This window comes from Dinoponera quadriceps, unplaced genomic scaffold (assembly GCF_001313825.1).
Source record: "Dinoponera quadriceps isolate SergipeBrazil2010 unplaced genomic scaffold, ASM131382v1 scaffold8544, whole genome shotgun sequence".
In the NCBI taxonomy this organism is placed as follows: Eukaryota; Metazoa; Arthropoda; class Insecta; order Hymenoptera; family Formicidae; genus Dinoponera; species Dinoponera quadriceps.
In genome coordinates this window covers 223,995-236,072 of record NW_014563549.1, presented here as the reverse complement: position 1 = coordinate 236,072, position 12,078 = coordinate 223,995, and the positions used below count along the sequence as shown (strand labels likewise).

Sequence of the window (12,078 nt, the reverse complement as noted above, 5' to 3'; positions counted from 1 at the left end):
TAAATCCTGATCTCTGAGGACCTTTACACGGTCAACAGTTTAGTGTAAATAACGGTCCGCTGAAATTTTTCTGTTGCTTTAACATGGAAATGTGTTAAAACAGACAGAAATACATGTTGAATTAACTGTTAGTTACACTAATTATACTAATTAAATTAACTAATTAATTAATTTAAATTAATTACATGTTAAACATTAACATATTCACTTTGTTAAAGTAACACGAAAATTTCAGTGGACCGTTATTTACACAAAATTTTTCACCGTGTGAGAATATATTTCCGTATGTTGAAGGATCTGGCGAGAGTAAAAATTTTTCGAGAGATTGAATTTAACGTAATTTATAAAATAAATAACGTTGACTCGCGTGTGCAAATTGGACGTTCGATTTTAAGAAAATGAGCCCCTCGATAAGATTACCGGAAAATATTCCACGTGTTTGGAAGCCGATAGCCTAAGAATTAGAGATAAGGAACGAGAAAAGTTTCGAGATAAGGATTGCTCAACGACAAACTGCGCTTTCCTGCGCGTTTACAACATATTTCCCCCCGGAGACATCGTATGCAAATAAATGTTCACTATTTGCGTTTTTGTGTTTCACACAAGTCGCGCCGCATCGCAATCGAAACGGGCGAGTGCGCGGTGCGAGGAGCGCTTTAAATAGACGTTTAAAGGTCGGTCAGGACGGTTTTCCTCCTCGTATGTGCGTTATCTGACACACGTTGGAACGACGCGGCATGTCGAGGCGCGATGCTAATGTCGCGCGCCGTAATGTGCTCGCTGCAGAATTTTTCCGAGTGCATTAACTTCACGCTAGGCGTGCTGCGAAGGAGAGAAAGAGAGAAACCTCGGGCGAGGAAACAACCGGTAGTTTTTTAATCGAGCCGAGGACTTATCCGCGAGAGAATCCGGCGAAGTCGCGCCCGAAGTATCGCGCGCGCGATCGCGAGATATTTTTTCGCGCGCGCAACACAGGTTTCCGACAGGAAACGTCGCCGTTGCGAAAGGAAGGCTCGCCGTTACACCGAGGGACACCAAAGGTCGGCGATAAGCAAATAAAACGCCGTCGAGTGAATTATCGAGTCACGATTGCGTTAAGAAATGGGAATTTCAGGCGGAGAATTACCCGCGGCCGTACGTAAACACTTCGCGCGCCACATGTCTCAGAACGGTTATTCCTCCGCGTGTCATGGCGGCGAGAGAGAGAGAGAGAGAGAGAGAGAGGCCGATCGATTATACCGAATATATTAGATGTATCAATCCTCCATTCGTTGCGGTACTCGATAACGCCTCTTGTACATCCCCCGCCAAAGCCCGCGCATTTCGATATCATTTTCGTTCCAGGGGAAAATGCGCGCCCCGGCGTCGCCGTGAGACTGCATCCCCTTCTGAGAGCATTTACGAGATGCGAGAGAAGTAATATTTTCCCAGAAACCGCTATGGACACACGTTGCCAGCGTTTCACGGCTTCGACGGCGACGGGGAGCTGATTTTTCCGAAAAGCGAGCACGTATTCCGTTTAAAAGTCGATTTCCGGAAACGCGATCACCGTGCCTTCGTCGTCGTAGACGAAGCGATATTTTCTCGATAGTCGGAGTGTGGATCGTAGGGAGGGGAGAGGAAAGGGGAAGGGAGTGACGACGCGCATGCCGATGAACGAACGCATCATCATGCAAATTAAACGCACCAGCAATAATAATTGCTCGTGCTTAATTGCGAATGAATGACAACGTGGGAGAGAGGGGAGAGAGGCGCACATTTAACCTTCCCACACCTGAATTATTCTCAAGGCTTCCGAGAAAAATTGAAACGAGGTCTCTCTCCCTCTTTCTTATCATATATTCGGTGGGACGCGTAACATCAGTTATTAATTATCGCTATTTAATCGGAACTTCCGCTTCGCCGACAAGAACATCGCGGGGTGGAAGGTGCGCGATTCGACTAGTCGGGTGTCTATTTTAACGAGCGTTCTCTCTCTCTCTCTCCCCCTCCCCCCTTGCGGCGCCGGTGCCTCATCTGGTTCTGATTAATTCAAGGCTGCTTATTATTCGCGACGGCAAGAAGTATCCCCGTCGGAAAGTTTAATCGCGCCTCGCGCATGTGTAAGCGACTCGATAATTTCTCGAGACCCGTACAATCGAGCGAAGTTAAGAACGGCTCTATTTGTCCCCTTCCCCTCCCCAGAGTGCACACTTGTCCTATTGGTACGTTTATCCCATCGCCGCGCCGGTGCAGAGGCCCTTTTGGCGCACAGTGCACATACACGTATGCGCGTATACACACACACGTGCGCATTCAGATTGCACGTTTACAGACGTGGCGCGAGGTTTTCCCTGGCGGCCGGCTCGCCAAATGCAGTCTCCTCCTCGTCGCGCACGTGATACTTTCTCGATCGATACCGACCGTCCTCTGCGTGTCGTCGGCTGCCTTCTTTCTTTCTTTCTTTTTCTCTCTCTCTCTCTCTCTCTCTCTCTCTCTCTCTCTCTCTCGCTGCCCCTCGCCGTGCCGCTTCATGCTTCGCTAAATCAGCTAGAAAGTATACTCTTAACTAAATCGATGCCGGAAAAACCGAGTCCGCGTTCTCCCGCCGACTCACCTCGCAATCGAGACTTCGTAACGACGCTCCGGGACGAGAGTGCGAAACGGATGTAAATGAGAATCCGACGAGCGAGTAAATCCGTTTTCGAAAAACGAGAAAACAGAGCGAGGGGAAAAGAGAGAACGGAGGAGTGGCTGCGTGTAATCGTTTCACGATACACTTTCTTCGGCTTCGAGTATCTTCTTCTTCGCAGAATCATTTCGCGAACGCTGTGTACTAAAAGAATCATTTCCCGCGGACGAACGAATAAATGAAATAAGTAAAATAAAATGGAAAATCGTTTCTCGGAAAAACAAGACGAAAAAAATATATTCGCGTAAGTATATTTAACAAGATGTGCCTGATCATCTCTCAGCTGATAAATTTCTGAACCGATTTCAATCGATTAAGTCCGCAGCTTCTCTACGAGAAAGGAAAAAAAAAGGCCGAAGATGAAAGAAACAGAGATATATTCAAGCCTACGTAATTTTCTCCGCTCGACTCCTCCCCATCCCCCGGCTTCCCCCTTTTTTTTTCGCGCGGAGAAAAACGCAGAGAGCACCGAAGCGCGTTTCTTTCTATTCCGAAGCGACGGCGTGGGCGCGGAATTTCGAGCTAACATGTCGTCTGGATCGTCGGCACGGCTTTATTGAATACCTGGCGACATTGTCACAGAACGGTCGAAGTTCATCGGAGCTAACGAACTCGGGGGCCGCTCGACAAATGACGGTGAACTGCGCTCCCGTTCTCTCTATCCGGCCGACGGGAAAGTTCGGTCGCGTGCTGGAAACGGATCCGGCAGTTTTGGAAAAAATGTTCGATCAACAATCCGATACGATCGGCCGCCGCCGACGATCGTCCGTGGAGGAGCGGCGTGAATCGAGAAATCACCGTCCGCTCGTAAAAATGAAATCGATGATTTTCCTCCGGCGACGTGTTCTTCTTATGTTCCTCATTTGCCTGCGCGATAGTCGCGCGTGTCGATTAATGCCGTGATTAGCGTGAGTCCGCGTTGATTCAAGTTGAGAATTAATTCTTTTTCCTCCTTTGCGACGATTAAACTGAGAATCGATTTCCATCTTTGCAGTGATTATGTGCACCAGATTTCATAGATTTATTTATCTGCCTGCACTTACGATTCTTTATATTTACAAGAGCGCAGCATAAGTTTACTAAATATTTGGATCTACCTTGTTTGCGCTAGAGAAACACACGTCGCGATTTTTAAATATAATCTATATTCTTGAAATGTGGCATGTTAACCATCAAAGATTACCGACTTTTTGTTTTTATTTAAAATCCTGAGAGGTTTGACAAATAGTCCGGCATATTTTGGCATTACCTAATTTCAATGTAAAAATCGATTATTTCTGCTATTTCCTAACAGATTACACAATCGAGCAAATAGAGATTTTAAACATATTAAACATGTTGTACAAACATCAAAGATTGCCGTGAAACCCATACTTGCTCGATTCTGTAATCTGTTAGAAAACAACAGAAATAATCAACTAGCAGATTTACCCATTTAATCAATTAAGCTAACATGTCCCGGTTTCCCGTAATCTCAAAAATCATCTTCTCTTTCATGTTGAAATGCATCGCACAACATATGGAAGGCTTAAATCTTTAAATCGTTTATCCTCGCTCGCTAATGACATTTTCATCATATGTCATACGCTTCGTTTAGAAATGCTATCACCGGACATTTGAGTTTAAGCTTCTCTTGAATCATTTTTATGTATTTTCTGATTATTATTAATTTTAGTTTAGCTTACTCGGCAAATAATGTCAAGTATTGTACCAAAGGGACGATTCCCGTAAAAATACAACAATAGTAATAATAATAACACTAGTTTAAAGTTTAGAGAAAATATTGAAAAACACGAAAAATCCGCGTTTCATCGCAATTACGCGCATTCGTCTCGCTCATTGAAGACAAAGAAGATTCTTCGAAAACGCCGGAATCTTCAAAAAGACACTCCCGTTATCACAATGCACGGCAAATGCATTCGCATTCGTCACTTAATCGCGTGAGGGACGAGCGCGCGCGTCTGTTCTTTTTATCGTGCCCGATTAAAATGTAGCCTTAAATGTCGACGATTTCCCGACGATGCTTTCGATTCGCGACGGGCGGAGAGCGAGAGCCCGCGTCGCGATCGATTTAATCCACCGAGGATTAATTCGCGCCTCTTTCGCGGCCGACGTAGCAGCGGCGGCCGAATTAGCCGATATTTTTCGATATCGACGAGGCGCGCGGAACGGCCGGTGTATCCCGAGGTGGGTTTTTCCTCCTGGTCGGGAACGAACGTTTAACGGGCGTCGGTAGCGTCGTCCTCCCCCCCCCCCCGCCCCGTAGGCGGAATATTGCCATCGTAGATAATTAATTCGCGTTAATCGCGGCCCATTTGAAATGGTAATGAGAAAGGGATGATTTAAAGCGGCCCTCGCCAGCTGCGATTCGCAATGCGCCGATAAGGAAAGAGAGAGAGAAAGAGAGTGGGAGGGAGATATCGCGCTGCGAGAGAGGGAGAGGGACGAAGAAGCAGCGCGCCCGCTGTTGTTCTAGAGCTCTCGGGAGATCGAAATAAAACGTACAAATGTACGGTAATCGGCAATTTAATGATATCGCAAACGTTGATATTACGCCGCGTACGTATTAGCCGGGAAAGGAACGAGCAGAACGAACGGAATATAAATTCGCGACAGCGGTTTTATTCTGTTTCTACAAGAGCTCGGTGAGAGAATGTGACCTTATTAGGGGAACGTCGGGGGGTGAAGAAACGTGGCCGTTCTCAAGTGTGTGAATTACGGTGAAAGTAAAATTGATGCGACGGCGACGACGGGCGAACAAATGGTGATTAAACGCAAATCGAAGATCCGACTTTATCTGCCTGAACCGCGACCGCTCGCCGCACGAGCGCGTCTCTTCCTCGCCGATTCGTTCGACATCTATTACTCCGAGTTTCTAATCCGTCCAGATCTATCGTCTTGACTTTAAATCCCGGATTACGCGTAGAATAGAGCGCGGACCCGCCTCTATCGCCGTTTTCATCGCCGTCGTGTTTCCCTTCCGTTCGCAGCGGGATTTATCGGCCGTCCTCGCGGTTAGAAATAACTCCGACACTGTCAACAGGCTTTTGTGCCGCTCTCGTAACGATAATAACGAGCCGCCGTCTGCACTGCAGAAATCGACAAGTGACGCGGGTAATTTAACGGAGCGAGGAAAATGCGCATACGTATCAGTATTCGCTCAAAATTTCTTCTCACATGTATTCCTCGCCCGCTCCAAATTCTTACTGACGCGAGTCTGGTTCGAGAAATCGCTTGACGCCGCCCAGCGACGGTGACGTGGACCTTAATTCGGCCTCTGGTCCGGAGAAAGCCCGTGATTCCTGGAACACGCGTCGTGCATTTGTACCGCACTCGCTAATATTAATAATGCGACGCTTCTCGTGTCAACATACTTTGAGAGTCGCGGGAGTTAATACTGTACACCGAGCGCTGTTACCCTGATATTTTACACCGCGGCCTTCTCCGTCCGTTCCTCGTTCGCTTTCCTTCCCCTCTCTCTCTCTATCTCTGTCTCTCTCTTGCTCTCTCTCGCGCGCGCGCGACCCTTTTCCCGCTGGAACGCTACGAAGACAAAGGGTGCAAACAGGAGGGCAACTACCCCGTCGAGAGAATCAGTAGCGGTGCTTCGAGCGGATAAAAACGTTTTCAGTGCTCCTTATCCGACTCGCTCGCGAGTCGATTTATGTCGCCGGTCCGTAAAAACATCATCGCTCCCGGACTGTTCGGTGACCAAAGAATATCCTTCCGTCTCCTGACCCCTCCCCCTCCTCCCGCTAGACCCACATCCTGTCCTTTTCAATTGCGCGATAAAGGATTATTGCGTTATCGACCCCGCCCGCGAAGGGATCGTCTTCTCGGTCGGCCAATAAAACACCGTAGCCATGTTTTACGAGGGACATCAAGCGCGTTTCTGCTTTCCGCTCGGCTCGCTACTTTGTAAACGTCGGACGGACGAGGCCCTTCCAACCCCTTCGACGTAACCTGTCGCCGTAAAGCGGAATAATGCAGAACAAACGAAATAACTCGATTACCGGAAACGGCCGCCCAAGAAACGGCATTGGACGAGTCTCGCGCGAGATATTTTTTTTTCTTCCTCCCTCTAACGGAGAAATTTGGCGTTAAATTTAACATATTCCGCATGTCCCAAACGGTCCGCACGAATTTTTTATTTTCTGTTAATTTAACAGAAGGTGAATATGTTGGAAAGTAACGCAATATTATGTCAGACATTACCATAAAATATCCATAATATATTAATCGATTCTGAGATATAAAATGAGTATCGACTCAAGGCGAAATATTGAGACAACATAAATACAGTACGTTAAAAATTAAGACACGGATATGTCGAAAATTTAACACAAGAACCTTAACATGGATTGATTTTAACATAGTGCGAAAAGATACAAAATGTCTCTCAAAGTGCGCTCTCTTGTTTCTTCTTCAATTCATACGTTAAAATCTGTGGGGACTTGATATCGCTCGCGCGGGTACGATGAGAACCGGCAAAAATCGCGAGCTGCTTAAAAGATATGGCTCCTCAAACGAGAGCAAATCGAGCGATGGAGGAAGCAAAAGCGTTATCGAAGAAGTAAACGTTTAAAATGTTGCGGCGCAGCATTCCGCCGCTCGCGCGCATCACGGACGATGCGAGCGTGATCTTGTTTTCGTGTGGCGTAGTGCGTAGTAAAAACGCGATAAGGAAAGCCTGGTTACGACACACACCGCAATGATGAAATGTGTGTGACGCTTCCACGAAGTAATTCGGCTTCGGTCGCACGCGTCGACGTCAGCGCGTGACGTCCGAATGTCGCATAACACGGCGATTTAATGCGCGATCATTTTTCCCCATATAGCGAACGGACGGAGGGTAGGGCGAGGGGGGAGAGGCGACATGTGAAAGGAAACAGCCGATTTTATTCGCCGGTTCAGTATCAGCTCGCGGTTGTATCGCCGCGAGTTAAGTAAGGAATACGCAGGCGCGATTCCGCGTCGATGAGCGCGAACAAGACGACCATTGAAGTCGCGGTGCGTGATTACGTCGACCGAACACGCCGACTTGTTTTGCTCGCAATTGAAGAGAAAAGGAAAAAAGAAAAAAAAAACAAGCAAGCCGCTCTAGAAAATAAAAGCGCGGTGGTGTGCCGATTACAAGAGAGAGACCTTGTCCCGTATTTTATAATTACGTTATAGGTAAATATTATCAAGCTAATAGCGTTGCACTATACGCCGGTGTTATATGGCGCTATGACGATATCGCGATTATAATGCACGGTATTTAGTTTCGAATTTTCTCCACCGCCGCAACTTAATGCGACCGGTGTATCGCGCCGTGTCACATCTTCGCGGCCGTCTCGCGCCGAGGTACCTGCCGCAGTGTTAAAATTTCCTCCCCGTACCCGCGAAACTTCCGCGTCTAATCGATACGTTAATTCACGGCACGTCTCTCTTATTTGGAGCGCCTCCAAACGCAGAGCAAAGTCTAGCACAAAGTAATAAAGAGCCTTCCGTCTTCTCTCTTTCTCCCTCTTGAACGCGCGCGAGCGGTGTGTCAGCCTGTCGTCGTTATACGCTTTAAAGAGCCGCGCTCGCCCGTGCGAGCGAGCACGCGTGAGAGCCCGCACGGCGCTCACACACGCGACGCACACGCACGTGGCGGCCTGCCGCATACGTGTGGAGAATTCGACGCGGGTTTCGTTAACCACTCGGCGAGCGCTAAAGAGAGGGAGAAGAACGTTCCGGTTAACGCGAACTAGGACTGACGACGTCCATTTTAAACCGCGAGTGTCGCGCGTCAAGAAACGTGTTGTCGCTCCCAGTTTAAATAACGAATGCACGAGAGAGAGAGAGAGAGAGAGACGCTTGCGAGACAGAATATGTGTGCGCACGACTCTTGCAAATTTAATTTATCGTTTCTCGGGGGAATTACCGGAGTCGATGTTGGCTCAATCTCCGATCGAGTGCCATTTCGTCGTAAATAATTAAATAATTAAGTCGAGTTTAATTAAATTATCTCTATTAAAAATGTCGATAACACATGCGCGCGCGTCAATTATAAAATTAAAGAATCCCGTTGGAGATTCTTTCCATTTCATTTTCGAACGCGTATATAGTACAAAAAATCTCGTGTCCAAATGTTAACATTTTCTTGTTTTAGTAACTTTTAATCATTACTGATTTGATTATTATCAACGTAAAATTAACGTACAGCTGATATGTTATCATTTTCGTGACTTTTTCATATGTTACATTTACGTTAATTTGGTAATTTAATATTTTTTGCGTGTCGTTTAAATATAAAATATTATTTCGTATTCTTTTAACATAATTGTTTAGTTAATTTAACATATTGTATTTGCTATTCTAACATTTCTAACATTTTACATTAAATCGATATTGAACATGTACAAGTTAGGATAATATATTTTATACTACAGTGTCGATCAACAGTCATGTTAATTTTACTGAATATTATTGGTGACATATCTTATACGTTAAAATTTATAAGTGAGTTGTATTAATTTTACTCGCAGTAATAATTAACATTTTTAAATTTAGACAAAACGAAATATATATGTAATTAGAGCGTAATAGTAATGTAGAATACGTAAGATAGGTGACTCAAAAAGTTCGGGTCCCATCAATGGTAAGTACATTTTTCAAATGCGATATTAGCAACTTGCTAAATGACATATAATTCAGATTTCAGTCGTTGATGACATCTTAATAGCACGATTAAAAAAATGATAAATCAATTTTTTGGCAATCAAAATTTTGGCATGGAAAAATAGCATTTATACCATCAAATTTTAACTAATTATACGACCAAATACAATTATTACAAATAATCTAAGTAAAAATAATTGATATCATGTATTGGAAGAAAATGTGTTAATGTCAATTGATTAATATTTTCAATTTATGAACAAATAACACACGACGAATGAGTTATTTCGACTTAAAATTTACAACAGACTTTCTGGGACATGTGTAAAAAATGTTAAAATTAACATTACATTTTTTGCTATGTAAGAATATTACATACAAAGCGTTTTTACTCCAACCGACATCATATCGACATATTATCGATTCCTCGATATCACGTAAAACCCCGTGAAAAAGCGAATGTAAATGAAAGCGAAGTTCCGTGAAAGAAATTCGACGCAAGAAGACGGCGACTACACACATAGACGTTACACCGATGTATCGCGCAATATTATAACGCGAATCGTCCAAGGAGGTGGCAGGGAAGCCAACGAGAAACGACGCCGGCGATGATGATGACGACGACGACATACGTGAATCTCAGGAGTGGGAAGCAGGCGGGAGAGACGAGCGAGTGAGTTGTCGCGTTTATTTTGAGCTCGGCGAAGGCTAAACGGCAGATTGCGCGCTTGCGAATTCCCAACGATTCGACGGCCTCTTCTCGCGCCTCTTCTAGCCTCTCTTTCCCGCGTGTTTCCCGATTTCCCTGCTTTCCTTCCGCCATCGTCGTCCCTCGCGAACATTTGCCGCCTGGCGCGATTGTAATCGTCATATCATTAAGCGCAGTAGGCGTCCACGAGATCCACCGAGTCGTCTTTTTTATCTACAGTTCATTCGACAATTTCCCTTTGATAAATATGTCAAATGGGATGAATGAGCTTTTAAAACCAAAAAAATTGGATATTTTCTCAAATATAATCAAGTTTCAAAAGTGTAAACAGGCAAATAGATCGTAAAGTCTTCGCCTGATTCAAAGTATCGTTTTGATACAAAGAGAACCTGATAGAAATGTATGCAATTTTCCTAGACACCCAATTCAGTCATTGTCTAGTATTAATACATTTTTATTAGTTATAACAATATTGCGTAGGAAATGGACAAAGACTTGATAGATTTTTATTCGGTGGCTAAAAGAATTTTCCTGATAAAAATATGTATAGTTTGCGTAAACACCTGCCCAGTTATTGTCCAGTTATTGGACAATTGAAGCTCGGGTTTTCATTTTCTGATTAATTTATGGTTTAAATTTAAACTAATGATAATGCAGAAATTGTGTTTCTCTATTCACGGTTAATCATCAAACCGATACGGTTTTGTAATGGTATCTTTTAAAATTTAATAGTCAACCACGAATAGAAAAGCATAATTTTGCGCCTAACGTATCATCAGGTTAAGCTTAAACCACAGATTAATCGGAAAATGAAAAACCGGGCCTGAATAGTTTTCTTTATCTATCGTTCTGTTTTCGTTCACTAAATGGGTCCAGATTTTGCGCGTCTCTCGTACTGCAGGGAAAGCTTTATATCTTGATCGGGATCACAAGTAGTTTTACTCCTCAGTTACCGGACAGTAGTTAATATAACTGTCCGGTAATTGCTCGGAAAATGCGGGAAATTTCTATCGAGGTATTCAGAGGTCCAACTTAATCAAGAGAATCTCGTATTTGCTCGCACGGTCCGAAACCGGCCGACGCGCCGTTCCACGGCGCGATTTTCAGAAGGTGTCGCGAGGTAACAACGATCGTTCCGCTTTCTTCGCGATCGCCGAATTGCACTCCGCGTTGCGATAAGCGTGTCCACGTCTAAATGCGGAGCTGAGAGTGCACCGGCAGGGAGCGAGGAGGATGCGTCGTCGTCTCGAGCAGCGCACGATTGTCGTTTCACGAAGGAAATGGAATGATCGCCGTTATATCTAGCGCGCGTGTTTACATCCGTCGACGCGGCCTGATCTCCTCCTCTCTTGCTGCGCGAATCTCAACCGCGCGAGAACGTTGGCAGAAAATGTTGCTGCAGATCAGGATGAACACTGTTAAGCGCGCGAGGGAACCAAGGGGACCTCGCGCGTATTTTTGGACAACTTCGCTTCTAATAAAAGAAGACTCTGGAGTCCCTTTTAACGGGCATCGAAGAGAGACACGTACGTGTTTTCTCGACGAGAGCGATTTTTACGGCACGTGTACCTTTTTGGATATTAAGGCCACGGTGGAGAGCCCGAAATAACTCGAACTAAGCACGCTCTCTCATGTAGCGGCGGCACCGGCGCGTCGCGCGAATCGAGATGACGACGCGTCGCGACATCGGAAATGAATTCAATCTCGTAACGATGTGGATATTACATGAGTCGAGGTACAGATTGTGTGCCGGCGCTCTCTCGCACCTCGGCACCGTTACGTGGCGCGAGGACGACGAAGGGAGCAGCGGGTGTCGATATTAACCGGCGGATTAGCGAAATCATCTTCCCGTTGAATCACAATCGGCGCTCCCGATGATGACTCGGCTCCGCTGACACTGACACACTGACATCGTTTCGCATGACGGTAAGACGCCGAGAGCGCGCGACCTTCGAAAGCAGCGCGAGTTTCGTAGTGTCGCTAATCTCCTTGAATGTTACTTATTCAAGCGATTTAAGCCCCACTCGTCGTGAGTCGTGATAGGGGGGGG

At 45.5% G+C, this 12,078-nt stretch overlaps 1 protein-coding gene across 4 annotated transcripts in view; it reads right to left on the bottom strand.

The window, feature by feature from the left end:
• The window catches only part of LOC106751209 (AF4/FMR2 family member 4-like), a 262,250-nt gene that overhangs the window by 158,832 nt on the left and 91,340 nt on the right, over nucleotides 1-12,078 (bottom strand). Inside the window, exon 1 of one of the 4 annotated variants that reach the window (XM_014632046.1) lies at nucleotides 5,849-5,927. The exons of the other annotated variants lie outside the window; for them this stretch is intronic. The gene's annotated coding sequence lies outside the window, so the exon portion shown is untranslated. Of the gene's footprint in view, nucleotides 1-5,848; nucleotides 5,928-12,078 lie in introns of those variants that run through there. 4 annotated transcript variants of the gene reach the window in all.